We start from the raw sequence: 16,067 nt of genomic DNA, 5'->3' as shown, positions 1-16,067 counted from the left end.
ATTGGTGCCACCACAGACCAGTCCATATAAACTATATAGTCATGCATATATTATGCTTCATAAGTATAGATATCAACATCACAATACAGTAGTCATAACTGCAACAAACATAAAATAGATCCAAACAAAACGAGAAGTTGATAAGTCTGCCGAAAACGATGATAATTAGTGAAATCATCATAATAAGAATGAAAACGAATACAAGAAAGAAAGACAGAAGGAAGAAGAAGAAGAAGAAAAGAGGAGGAAGAAGAAAAAGAAGACGAAGAAGAAGTAGAAAGATACTGGTAGTTGTAGCAATGATAATGATAACAATGATGATCGTATGATAATAATGATGATCGTGATGATAATGAGATTGTCTCATTGACCAACAAGAGTCAGCCTCTTGGTTGTTATACCAATGGTTTCAGGATAGCCTTTCAAATAGCCATTTGGTGTGATATCAATATAAAAGATTACTCAAGAATTCCAGTTGAATCATAGTCATGATTAAGTACAATCCTGTTAGTTTCATTTACCAAATTTCAGAAAAAATAGGCATGCTTAGGGAGAGTTTCATATCTACGCAAGCTTCCGCAAATTACGACGTCCATGAAAAGATAGTGAAATCCGAAACCTTTAACAATGTTCAGAGAATTATCGATTCGCCAAATTCTTTTTTATTTCATAGAGGATGAGCCGAAACTGTCTCGTCATATCTGAGACTATATTTCGGTCCCTCGTCTGTCTGTCTCTCTGTCTGCCTGTCTGTCTGTCTGTCTCTCTTTGTTGTTTGCTCTCTTTGTCTGATTTTCCCGATACTCCTATCGCTGTATACTGCAATGACACTTCCTTTTCATTCAAGCTTTAAATACTCAACTAATTTCTCATTTCTCAGAATTCTTCTTTGAATTGTTCTTTCGGTTTCTTCTTTTAACGGGCTTATGGTGCATTCAGACACCACATACACACCAACACTCACAAACGTAGACATAAACACAATAATATTATTGACATATACATTTTTGCATTTTAATGTGTGTGTGTGTATTTACATTTTGCAAATTATTATGCAATTCTTAACAGTAAAAGAAAAACCATCGTGTCACAAAATCTTTAAACCACTGGAATTCGATTCACTGGAAATCAAGTCATTTTGATAGGCATACGTATTCAACCTCTCTTTTTATTTAGTATGTAATAAGAAATGTAACACAAATTTATGTACACATAATATGTTAACGCGCATATCATTTCATTTTCATATGTAGCTGTGAGGATCAGAGGAAGTCGAAAGAAAAAATGAAATATAAATAGAAAAAAGAATGAAAGGAGCTGCAAAAGTAATTCAGACAAAGTATTTATTTAATACAGCAGTATCATTACAAAAAAGTAAGGTGATTTACGGGATTCTTTACAGAAACTTATCGGAGAAGAAGGAAGTCATTATCGATGTAATCCTCCTTAAAACGGCAACACTTTAACGTCTCCCGGGAATGCGAACAGAACACTTTACTTCCCAGTTAAAAATGCCGAATTTTCTCCTGAGAATTAAGAGATGAACTTGAGAGGTACAGGAGGAATGCTTGAAAGATTGAAATCCCAGAAGGGAGTGAAAGTGCAAGTTGAGAATTAAAGATTATGCCTGCCCTGTGGTTGAGTGCAGCTCCGAAGAGGAGTTGATCTCACCGATAAGACTGAATATAATAGAGGTGAGTTGGTGTATGTCATTACTACCATTAACCTTGTAAGAACCAAGATTCACCCTGATATTAAGATTTATCCACGAACAGGTTGTTGGCAGTAGTAATGGAGTTAATTGAGTAGAGTGAGAAGCGACGATTGGATAAACCTCGAGGTTCAGATAGATGAAGCTATTCGACATTCTCGGACATCCTCTAGAAAGGACGCTATCTAATGTCTGCTGCTCTTCTTGAGAAGATCACAAGGAGATCTGATCGGAAGGACGGATGCCAAGAATTGATGAGATTTAGAAAGTCAGTAAGAAGAAGTGATTACCTTGCCAAGAATCAAAAGAGCTTCAGCTCTCAGGATAGGGGATTAGTTGTCATGGTGACGAACTGGACATTGAGTAGCAGTGGATGGAAGGCAGAGACCCAAGATGCCCCTCCCTTAAGCCTTTCTAACAAACACACACACACACACGCACACACACACACACACACACACACACACACACACACACACACACACACACACACACGCACACACACACACACACACACACGCACACACACACACACACACACACACACACACATACAGAGCAATCGTTGTTCTGAATAAGGGAAACGACATTTCCTTATTCAGGTTATTGTGTATTCAGAATCACGCGTCTTGCTTCTTTGTTCTTCCACTCAATCTCATTGAAACATACTAAGAACAACATCTTCGTTTTAGGTAAGGGTATTACACGTAACACGCCTTAACAACTGTGGAAGAGTATGTAGTCACTTGGTGGTGGACGAAACTAGACTACGCACTCTCTAGTGCTATATCAACACCATTGAATCATTACCCGTTGCGTATATACACTGCATTCTAATTTCTTTATCTATACCTTCTAAAAGATAAAGGACGTTTCTCTTTCGTTTAAGTTCGACACAACAATCTGACATTCTATCCTCCAGTTTTCACCTTGAAAGAAAATCGTGACAGCGCATTTCATATCAAATCTCCCTCTAACGCCCGATAATTCTAACCATGTTCGCTCTCTCCCATTATTCGATTCTAAAATCCACCATGACAGGTCCGTGCCTACCTCTCTGCGTTGCATGTTATCATTATTATTGGTGAACCTAACTAAAAAGTGGGACAATGGATCGATTTCGTCTCACTTTAGTTTGACACCTCCTTGAAATTAGTATGACGCAGCAGAAATCTATTGACGTGAATTGACTGGTTGGAGAAAGCGGAATGAGGTTTTCTTACTCAGCTTATGGCCTCTGGGAAGCTTCAAAACCTTCTCTTCTGGAATTCCCACTTGTAACGCCAATCTCCTTTCGTGGAGTGCAAATCTGAGTTCCGTTATGTTTTTCTAGTCAACACTAACTTTACGGGGAATTTGTTTCCTGCCTTAAATTTGAGTTGTGTCTTGAGATTTGTTTGACAGTTGACTTGTTTAATTACTTTCTGTGCTTAGGGATTTCCCCAACGCAGTGTAAAACAATACCTTTAGTTATGTAAACTTTGTGTCTTTGTGTCTGTTTGTATGTGTTCTATGTGTGTTTTGTTATTCCGTTCATTTTTTTTTTCCATTTAGTTAGCATACACATTCCAGGTTTTCTTTTTGTTCCACATGATAGGACCCTAGTCTGAAAATGAATGACTTGTATTGTTCACATATTGACAAATATGCAAGGTTTGCATAAGTTTTCATGTCAATGCCTTATGTATAGGAAAGAAATGCTAAGGAGATTATAAATCAGTTACAGATCGGGAGACTCTTAAATGAAGCCAAGTCCTGCCAATCAAAGCAGACAATTTCTATTCATGGCATCATTTTCCAGTCAGGGGTCGCGGAACCGGGGGGGGGGGGGGAGGGGACATTGACCCTACACGCAACAAACTTCGAGCTCTACATCCCCCACCTTCGACCCCACGGCCCCCCCCCCCCCACACACACCCCAGAGTCGAAGCTCCCCGCACACTTTCAAACGTTCAGCGGCCCCTGTTAATTATCTTGTCTGCAACGAAAGTGTAGACGTTGATGCGTAGTATTATACACCCAATTTGCAGACTCATTTCTCATCGGTTGCTTTAAACTTGCTTTATATTTACGCTGTCAGCTCCTTCGTTTAAGCACGTGACGGGAAACAAAGCCTTCGAATGCTCTCAGCGTGTCGACAGGTAGCTGCTGAAGCGGTAATCGAAAATGGATTATTCACCTAATTCCGCGGGTCTTGCATTTTGCTACAACGCATCGTTAGAGAGTCGGACAACCCTGGAGCTTGTTAAGATTAAAGGCTTAGTTCAGGATTGGTCGAGTCAAATTCGACCCGAAATTAGGGTCTGCAAATTTGGGCGAAAGATGGAGGTAAAGCTGAATGCGCAGAAACGAAGGACAGGGATGTAAATACCCTAATTATGATGACAAGTCTCGCATTTCTTCGTTTTCTTCTACCTTTTTGCCTCCCACACGTTTATCGAGAATGGAGCACGGTTTTGGTATAAACTGCTCATCCTACACAATATCTCATTCCACAGAGGTGACATGATGGGAGGTTTGTGAAATACGACCCTTTTCCGATTAGAAAGAAATAATAGACCTCTGGAAAGAAATAATGGACCTCTGGTCTTCTCCCTTAAAGGATCAATTTCATGCTCGACTTGTAGATCATTAGAAAAAACCCTCGGTTTATAACACAACTGTTTTGTTTGTTTGTTTTTTTTTTATCAGACGTTCATACATTTTGCCTGCAAACTAGAACATCAAACTACATGTGTATTCATATGTTTTCAAGCATGTAAACAAGAGAGAATACATTGACTTGTTATGTCTTGTGCGTTTAATTATAATGTCATCTCCTTTTACTTGCTTTTCAAGTTTCACGACATGCGGGCCCCATTTCACTAATACACACCTACCCGTATACACACTTCCTATCTATGTGTTAGATGATTTGCAAAGATATCTTAAACAACAGTGACCCTGCGTGGAAAATATATTTTATCAATATCATGGCTAAGTTTACCAAGAATCTTCTTGGAATGGGTTAAATCGGTTAAAGAGCAGTGTGTTAACCCGGTGAAGTAGTCCCACCTTACATCCAACTGTATCCCAAGCTTAGTGTAGATGAATATGGGATATTCAGCCATCTTCGCATCAGGAAATGAAACAAACAAAACAAAACTATGTTATCTTACTTACGTGGCGTTGTGAACACAAATGCATTTCTACCTTAAAAGAATGAAGTATATGTGAATATTTTACATACTTATACAGTATACATGTACATATCTAAAATATCGTAGTTCAGTTTAAACTACATGATTTTTTTTTTCACACAAGTCGAAGTTTCCTAAAACATTTTACCAATAAGTCGTTATAAAGTCCTACATTTTCTACTGCATAACCGGTTTGGAAATGTCATGTTCATGAAATCCCTAGGTGAGTTTGACACTTACCTGCTGTTGACATTTTGAGGAAAACTACCTAGAGACCAATCATCCCTCAAAAAGCATTCATTAATACAAATTTGGCCAGAGGCAAGTACTCTCTGTGAATATTTTATCACTTTCTTTGTGAGTCGAATGATTAGTCATACCGAAGTCCTGGGGGATGAACAACCTGAATACAGGATTTTTAAAGTTTGCAAACCTGGTGAGAGTACTGCTCAAGATTTGTTGTCATTACAGAACACTTTAACATTATAATTCTGTAAGCATGATGTGATGAGATATTTTTCTCTTTTTCCATTAGAATATTGAAGGAACTTACCAATGGTATCATGTTTATGCAAACGTTCATTTCCGATTCCTTTTACAAAACAATTTTATGTATTATATAAAAATTCATTGAATAAGAAGTAAAAGCATATAAACTGATTATCACTCCAATAATCTTACAGACATTTGAAATTTTGCTTCATGCATTTTACATGTTTCTTGCACTTAGCGAAACAGGTGTAGATGACTTTTAACGTATCATTTATTGTTAGTCAAGACATGAGTAATCAAAACACTCACAATCAAGAAAATTTGGACGATACCTACTCTCAGTTCTAGGGGAATCTGCCTCAAGTAATCATACAATTCTTGTGCCGTAAATCGAATTATCAATTCCTTTCGAGGATCTTTGGACAGGGTTTATTTTCATTCCTTTGATTGTCCCCTATCAAACTTTATTTTACAAGAGCGCATAGACGTCTTGAAGTGGTCGAGTCGTCTCCGTTCCGCGTTTATAAACACGAGTCGACCACTTGCAAGCTTTCCCGAAAATGTGGCCAATTTAAAACTTTATCAATCTTAATAACTGTGTCCAAGAACCGTGACTTTACTTTTTAACTACAAGCAATGCCATGAAGAAGATACATATTTTATGCTTAAGTGCTGATTGCCTTTCTCTTAGTGTGGATGATTCAAAACATGATCTAAGGAAGATATGAAAACAATATACGTCGACGAATCTGACATTCGTTTCGTTGACTGATATACAACAGATGCATGTAGCACCCTAGTGGCCCAAAGTGTCTTGTTCTGGTGTTATCAAGTCAGTGTACACTTTATCCCAGGCAACAACAGAGGTGTTAAAGACAGAGCAGGGAGGCTATACATAATAGTTTAACTATTAGGTATGATTAATTCCACCACGCTACCTGACTCTATTAAATGATTGAAACACAAACACACTGTAATGGAATGTTCAAAGACATAAAATATTTCACATTGGTTACCGTTTATGTTTCAGTGTATGTTTCAGGCTGTTTATTGTCGTTTTTACTACATTGAAATATTACTGTAGACTCGTTTTATAGTATATTGTTCTTCGGGTGAACAAAGAATTCTTACAATCATGTTTACTTGTCCAACGCTGTCAGATTTAAGACTTCTGATAACTTTTTGAACTTAAATAATTTTTACAAGTAGTTACAAGCACTTAAATCAAAATGGTACCACATTGTCTAGGAGTAAAGTACAGGTTTGCAGTAGCCAGCAGATACAGGATAATCAGACACAGAATTATAATCCGACAGTTCCGAAAACAAACGCCATCTTGTTGATGAATAATGAAAGCCTATTTTTAAGAGACTACACACTGTCTATTGAGATTTCTCTGTACTTAGAAACGGTCGCTGAAAAAAAAAAAATCCATTGTCACTGATTGCGGTCTCGCGCATTTTTATACATCGATTCAGGTATCTTGACTTCATTTGCCACTAGCAGATAACCGAGTTTCCGGGCAATGATTAAACTAACATGTTATTTGTCATCTTCTCTATTTTCCAAGGGGCTAATCAAACTAGTAGAGAGACCCAATCCTTACAGAATGCAAACATGATACTGGACACCTGAGTATTATAACGCACACTATACAGCTGAACTTCTGTATGGTTGGAAAGCAGTATTTCCGGATAAACAACTGAAGAGGTATTCATTTTCATACGCAAAACGAAATTCAAATCTTCTGGGACTAATTTGATATCGCGCTGTATATCTGATTATTATGTCTTATTGCACGGCGGTAAGTAAGGTTTACCGTGTATTCTATTGAAGATCAATAATGTGCGAAATTCATCTGATATCAAATCAAACGTTATTCCGGATCTTTAGACAAAATCAAAATTTAACTATAACGAGCGATATTTTCTTATTCCCTCACGAGCATAGCTGGAAGTTCCTGCGTTAAATTCCCTTTGGTCAATACGTTTACAGAAATAATGACCAAAAAATCGTGAATGGTAATTGTCATGGTAACGACAATAATCCAGCTTCCTGATTGGCTGTTACTATGGGAAGTTGCCATTCCAACAAAAGGTGTTACCCTATAAAACATCTTTAATGATATGGTTCCCATACAGAATTCCATACCTTGATATGCGCATGTTTGTACTTCAAAAAAACTATGTGAATGCGAATGAAAATTTCACGCTGAAAAACATTCATCTCAGTGTGACATAATATTATATTATCACAGTATACTTTTCTAATAAACATTTAACTGCCATTAATTGATTATCTTCTTCTTGTGTATATCTTCTCATTGCCAGCCGTGATCAATTCCTTTGAGCAGTTGATATTTCTTGCTACGTCATGTTTACAGGACCCAAGATACAGAAGGTCAAGGACGGTCATTTCCTGACCAAAGTTACTCTTTAAAGTACATATTGCACACACACACACGTATATATATCTATATATATATATATATATATATATATATATATATATATAGTTACTTATTTATTCATTTAAATTTCAATCTTCCTGTCTTGATAATATAATACGAGATTGAAAAAATTCAAATTGCATTTGATTTGATTTAGTTTTCCAGTAGACTGAGTCAGAAAGATTCATACATCAAAACACAATTACCACGCATCTAGGCCCACGTGGGTGTAGAATAATTAGATCCTTATTTTTGCGACAACGGGTAAAAAAAATACTTTCTTGTTTTGTGTATACGTTTAATTTTATCTGTTACTGCCGATGCATGTAAATGCAACGATGGTAAGGGATCAACATTTGTGTAAAACTCGACAGGCCGTGCAATGACTTGTCAGCCTTTGTTAAAGATTGATAAGCAAGATCGTGTATAAAGTAGTAATATAATCTATGTGGCGAAAGCATGATTTTGTTTATTATGCTTGTTTCTTTACTTGTTATCACTTTAAGTGATATTAAGTGATAGAGGGATTTATCGAATCTCAATGTTCATTACTTGACAATGAATATTCTCAGATCCATCAGCTGTTTCAAAAGGTCATGAAACAAAAATAATGTGAAGTATGTCAGCGATGGGCATTCCTACATCAATGGATTCACACGAGATCATTACTGTATAAAGGAGGAGTCAAGAAATCATATTATTTCCTGAGTTTTGTGTGTCTATTACAATATTTTTTCTGAAAATCACGAGCAACAAACATGCAATTACCCACACGTAATATACATGATCAGAAATCACTTATCCAGTGTTCCAAATAAAGCGAATTGAAGTAATATTTGTGTCTAATTACGCAGCGCAATTATCAGTCAACTTTGTAAACAAAGTTGTCAACAATCTTGACAGGTAATTATAAAATATTGTCAGTGAAATGAAATATGGCCAAGTTAAGTGGAGAAGATACTCATATGAAATGGACGGTGCTTGGGTAATCAATGCATGATTATATAAAGTTAAAAAATATTGTTTTCATGGTCAAGTTTGTGGGGAGTGGATCTGATTGAGACAAGACGAGTGGTGCATTACCGTATATTTTATGACATTGACGTTTGCACAAACTAATGACCAAAATTCCATCAGTATAGCAAATGCCTGTGGTGTGCTGTAGAGTTTGGTTATAGACTTCCAACGATATATTCACCTTTTCGTTCGATTGCTGATAACTGGTTTCGTGTCGTTAGCATCCACAAGGTAGGATTTTGATCAAAAAGACTCCAAAGAATGATCAACGTTGTAGGAAAACGATTTCTCCTTCAGTTATTGTGGCTAGAGAATTGTTTGTTTGTTTGTTTGTTTGCTTTTATTTCTGCATTCAATCAAATGCAATTTGAATGCAAACTTCAAAAAGTACAAAGACAAAGAATAACAAGTGCAGTGAAATAAATCGATAACAGTACATAAATAGATTCACATAGGTGATTGCATTGAGCAATGTTGATACACAGAAACATGAAATAAAATATACAGTATTTTTCAGTAAACAACAGAGATAATTAAATGCAGGAGACCACCATCATAAGCGATTAAGCTTGAAATGGATGGAGGCCTCATAAAATGACCATCCAACGACATAACTCTCTTGGAGGAAGGTGATCAGGTGAGTGCAGTGCAGTTGCAGGTGAGAGTGCAAGATGCAGTTGAAGGAAGAAAATAGAGATTGACAATAAGATGACAATCTATACTATAAATATTTGTTAGCTCAATTGGTTTGGAGAATATAATTGTATCAAATATCGTTTAAGTGAAGCTTTCAAAGAATAAATACTTGAACAAGACTTTATATTATCCGGGAGATTATTCCAAATATCCGGACCCGAATATCTTATAGATTTATGTGTCACTAATAATTTGGGATTCAAAAGGTGGAAATTTCTACATATACGAATAGGGTACGAATGGACAGAAGTATTGAACCTAAACATGTTATCAAACGATGATGGAAGTTGATGATGTATATATTTGAACATAATTACTGCTACTTGAATAATATTCAAATCAAAAACCTTCAATGTTTTAAGCTCATGAAATAAAGAATCAGTATGAGCCAGAAAATGCGATCCTGTACAAATACGTATAACTTTCTTTTGTAATTTAAATATAGAATTTATTTTGGTAGAGCCGCAAGTACCCCATACAACATTGCAATAACTTATATATGGGAGAATTAAGGAATTATATAATAGAAATAAAGTTGAACGAGGAAGAAAGAACTTCAGCTTGGAAATTATTCCTATATTTCTAGAAATACACGTTGTAACATGATGTAAATGCTCATTCCAAGTCAAACTTTCATCTATATATACTCCTAGAAATTTTGAATTCATTTTCTTTTCTAATGGGATATCATCAATGTTAATATGTATCAACGTATCTTCATTATGAGAATGAAGTTTGAAATGAATAAAATGAGTCTTTTTTATATTCAAAGAAAGTTTATTAGACTTAAACCAATTTGATACTTTACTAATTTCAATATTTAGAGTGTCATTTAAAATCTTAAGATCTTTATGAGAATAAAATATATTCGTATCGTCAGCAAATAGAACAAAAGAGAGAAGAGAGGATGTATTTATAATATCATTAACATAAAGAAGGAATAATAATGGGCCTAGAATTGAGCCTTGAGGAACACCACATTTAATTAAAAGGGGGTCAGATTCACAACCATTAAAAATAACATATTGTCTTCTATTAGTTAGATAATCTTTAAGCCATAAATGTGCTTGTCCTCGAATACCATAATGACTAAGTTTCGTGAGTAAAATAGAATGATCAAGAGTATCGAATGCTTTACTCAAATCACAAAATATACCTGCAACATGTTCTCTGTTTGCAAAAGCACTCGTAATTTTGTCATAAATTTGTATTAGTGCTAAATCAGTTGAATAATTTTTTCTGAAACCATATTGATTGGGAATAAGTAAATCATACTTATTAATAAATTTAAGAAGTCTATTATAAACAATTTTTTCTAAGATTTTGGATATACTAGGCAATAAAGAAATAGGACGATAATTGCTAATTTCATGAGGATCATCTTTTTTATGTACAGGATTAACTTTCGCTATTTTCAGCAGATCAGGGAAAATACCTTGTGATAAAGAAAGATTAAATATATAACTTAACGGTTCTGCGAGTGGATAAACTATTTCTTTCAATAACATCATACTTATTTTATCAGAACCACAAGATTTAGAGCTATTTAAAGATTTAGTGGTACTAATGATTTCACTGGGACTTGTTGGATTAAGATAAATAGACTCTTGATTTTGGTCAAAAAGATAATCTGTAAAATGAGCAGAAGTATTGCTAATTTTAGTAGCAAGTTCCGGACCGATATTAACGAAAAATGAGTTAAATGAATTAGCATACATATTGGGATCATTTATTTTAATACCGTTTAATGTGATATCATCCGTTGGCGGAGAATCAGGCTTTTTACCTAGGACCTCTTTAATAATTTTCCATGTTGCATTAATATTCGAAGAAACCTTTTTCATTCTGTCAGAAAAATATAATCTGCGGGATAAACGAATCAATTTTGTCAATTTATTTCGATAAACTTTATACATATTCAAATTAAATTCAGTTGGGTTACGAATGTGTAACTTATACAAAAAATTACGAGTTTTTATGGATTTCAAAATACCTTTTGTAATCCAAGGATTTCTTGGTTTATTTCGGTTAATTTTCATTCTGCATAAAGGAATATTATTTTCATAATAATATAATAATTTATCATTAAAACATTTATATGCCAAATTAACATTGTTAATACTATATCTGTCCATTCCTCTAAAAATAAATTCTGTTTCAATAATTCCACATTACGTTTTGACTCTTTATAATACCATATTTTATCATGTAATTTATTACGACCCACTTTACATTCACAAATTGAAAATATTGGTAAATGATCAGAAACTTCAGAACATAATATACCCCCCATAATTGTATTATTATACACATTCGAAAATATATTATCAATCTGAGTTGACGAGTGTGGATTTATCCTGGTGGGTTTATTGATAATTGACATAAACCCATATGAATACATTAAATGCATAAAATTAAGGGAATTATTGTTATCGGATGTGGGCGAAAAGTTAATGTTGAAATCACCAAAAATAAAAACATGTTTACTTTCATTACCTATCTTATGGAGATATAAATCCAATTCATCACAAAATAATTCACAATTCAGATCAGGAGGTCGATAGATTAAACCTATAATAACATTTTTAGAGATTGGGTTCTCAATTTCAATAAATAACGTTTCTGCATATCTTAACGTGATTTCAGAACGGATTTTGAACTGTAAATTTTGCGCAATATAAAACGCAACACCGCCACCCCTTTTTCCTTGACGATCAGCCCTAACTAATTTATGATTGGGTAAATTAAAGATATCTGGGGAGTTTTTATGTAACCAGGTTTCACTTATTCCAATAACAGAAAATTCAAAATTGTTTAAAGAGTACAAAAGATTTTCCAAATATTCAAAATTTTTATTCAAACTCCTAGAGTTTATATGAAGAAGTGAAATATTATCTGAACTATACGATACAATATCATTGAATTCAAGGGGTGTGTAATATTTACTGTCGCGCACAGGCATAACGTCATCAGGAATATCGGGGGTATTCATATGTGACGCCATTCTGTAATACAGAAATGTAAATTACCGGAGATTTGAGAGACAACAACTGCATAGGTGCTATTGTGCATTTTGCAAGTGCATACTACTGTGCAGGTGTGTGTACAAAGTGCAAATGTGTGTGGGGTTTCAATATACAATACAAAATTTGGTACAATTAGACCCATCTTGGTCACACTTACAATAAAATACGCAATTACAACAGATCACCAGGGGATAGCCGGACCACTCAGTATAAAGGTGTTGTGCTTTAAAACACGTACAGACAGAGAATTCAAGGACCGTGACAATTGCTCAGTTAAAGTTTAGGGAGACTTTCCCGTATACAGGGGGGGGGGGGGGAGGGGAGTAAAGGGGAGTAAACAGTAAAGGTTCATTTCTTGCAACATCTGTATTGGCTATTGAATGTGGGACTTTTAACCATGCACCCATTAACACACGTATCAGAGAAAAAAAAAACCAGTACAAATACTGAATGGAAATCAGGGTGTTGATAGCAACCCGTTTAACATGCGTCAAACGCAGGTGCTACTTGCAGTGGCTTAATTACCATTGCAGATCAGTCGGTCGTGGCGCGAAAAAGCAGCCACGCCTCGCGAAAAAGCAGCCACGCCACGCCTCGTGTCGACACACAACATGTGAATGATACAACAATTGAATGATACGGCCCATTATTTCTTTCTCTGACAGAAAAAGTCGGTCATGTTGAAGTAAATGTCGTATTTTATTAAAGCGACTGTCAGGGAGACTGTTAGACGATAGAGAATCTACAAACATTAGACCTTGACGAAATTCATCTCTTTCGCCGTGGTAACACTTCGGCTCATTGCGCTTTCTACGAAAACGCACCCCATTCTCCGAGATTAATGGACCGCACCATCTTCTTGCTCCTTAACTACTTTATCACTTTCTCTCTTAAGGTTGCACATAAAAGTTTGGGTTTTGTTTTAAGCAATTCCGACCATGACCGAAGACAGATGCTGCAGAGTCTCCTTGGTTGATCTATGTGGTCTTGATAGTTTAATGTGACCGGTTTACATCTCTAAATATGTTAATGTCCGTTCATAAGTATGGTTGGTGCTTGTTTACCCATCTAGAACTGATGAATACTTTTAACTTTTCTGCATTTTTATGCATGATGTGATGTGCGTGCTTGCGTGTTATACATATATACAAAAAAGTTCATTATATATATATATATATATATATAATGTGAAGCAAGTGTATGTGATAATACTACCTTTCCGTTGGAGCGAATGTAATATTGCTGCCCATGTTTCTTTTGCTTTGTTTTCTGTTTTTCTTTTGCCTTGTTTTCTGTTTTTGGTTTTGTTTTTGTTTTTGTTCTGTTGTCTGCCTTATTCTGTTGAAATGTATGCGAATTGGTGCCACTGCCTGTATTCCGTTTGATTGGCTTCTTGTTATTACTATTTCTATTTCTATTTCTGTTCAAATGCATGCAAATTGGTTGCTATTTTGCTTTTATATTATGTCTCATCAAGCCCTTGAAAAAGGCTAGTGAAATAGCCGAAAGCTCGGGGAATAAAGGCAAGACTGAACACCACTGCAACGTCTATACTGCAAGTTTTCCTTCCGTCTCACATATATATATATATATATATATATATATATATATATATATATATATATATATATATATAATCATATACATATCTATATATATATATATATATATATGTGTGTGTGTGTGTGTGTGTGTGTGTGTGTCTGTCTGTCTGTCTGTCTGTCTGTGTATATCTGTGTGGAAGATGGTTGGCTGCTTTGGCGTAACAGATAAATCGTTGCACTTTCTCCAGAAGATGGCAAAGAGGCAAAGCGTCAATAATTTGTTAACCCTGTTTTGTTTTGTTTTTGTTTGTTTGTTTGTTTGTTTGTTTTTTTTTTTGGGGGGGGGGGGGATTTCATGACTTTCAATCTATCAGCCAGAAGTCAGCCTACTTTACCGCAGTAGACCACCAAAGGCAAACCGTCTAGATGATGATGTCTCACTTACGTATCTGCTTGATGTGGCCATGATCATAGCTTGATCGAACGAAAGGTGTTTGTCTGTCCAGGGTTCCCCCAAACACTGTAGTCTTATACATACAGGCACGTAACCTGTCCGTCGACGGAACTTTCGGACTTGTCATAAAATTTACAATTAGTATCTAAGGTCACAACTTCTTTGTTTTTATTACGTTATTTTACCGATTTCGTGTCATTATGTGTATTTAAACACTTCATTGCATTTCGTTAGAAATGAAATGAATAATTTGAACTTGAACGTGAACTTGGAATTATATTAAAAAAACAAAAACAAAACAGCAATATTCTTGCGAGGATGAGGGATGGTATGTATAAAGTAGTCACTCTGGGACGTGGTCTGAGACCTTAGAACAGGAGACCGCGTTCTCACAACGCTGAAATGAGGATCCCATATGACTTATATCAGTGTTGTCTTCTCTCCACCCCCCCCCCCTCCCCTTTCTGGTCATTCTGACAGGATACACCTTCTGAAAGTGAGTAGATTGATCCATCTTTCTCATCACCAGTGATCACAATCACATTGTGTTGATTTAGTTAGTAAATCGAGATCTCAACGAATAAAGTGAAAATCAATAGTCGCAGTGTCTCTTTCTATGATCCTATTATTCTGAACATGACGGACTCAAGGGGTGATGAGCTAAAGCGTACGTTGATAGCCAGCCTGCTAATTCTACTCAAAAAAAAAATTGTATATATATATATATATATATATATATATATATATATATATATATATGTATATATATATATATATATACATATGCATATATATATATATATATATACACATATTTATATGTATATATTCATATTTACATATAGGAAAGAGAGAGAGAGAAGGAAATAGATTCTTATACATAAATAAAAAAATCCAATGTAAAACTGCCTTTTGCTAATAGTGAACATCATATTCTATAATATTATGTTGAAAACCAGCTATCACTTTCAGTTCACTTTGGCCGAATGATTGATGTGATTTGCAATCACCGAGAGAAATAGTTATATACGATCAGATTCTGTCCTTAACATGATATATTGGACTAGGGAATTATTTCTTTGTTTCTGTTTCATTTCATGATATTAGTAACGACCAGGAGAGTAGAAAAGGAGGGTAAGCTCGGATTTCTTTATCATCACCTCCGCGGTCGCGACATTTCCAAAGTGGCAATAGACACACGGTGTTCGTCATGCTATCAGTTTTAACGGGGCACTATCAGGGTGTCTGTGTCTATGGAACATCGCTCCCTTTATGGTAAGCTTGATCGATTCCTTGCCGATTTCATTCAATCTTCTTGGTCGTTACTGTAAAGCACCAGCGCTACACTAACACTCGTGTCAACAATCTTACATTAGTAGTGGGGGCGAAAATGGCTTTACATGCAGTATGTACCGACAGGTGGAAAGGGAGGGGGTGTTAAATCTAGAGACGGTTTAGGGTACAGGTTGCAATTTTCTTTGCTTGTTCTTAGTTCTGTC

This window comes from Diadema setosum, chromosome 8 (genome assembly GCF_964275005.1).
Source record: "Diadema setosum chromosome 8, eeDiaSeto1, whole genome shotgun sequence".
NCBI classification, from domain to species: domain Eukaryota; kingdom Metazoa; phylum Echinodermata; class Echinoidea; order Diadematoida; family Diadematidae; genus Diadema; species Diadema setosum.
The sequence above is the reverse complement of the archived record's forward strand: the minus strand, read 5'-3'. Positions refer to the sequence as shown.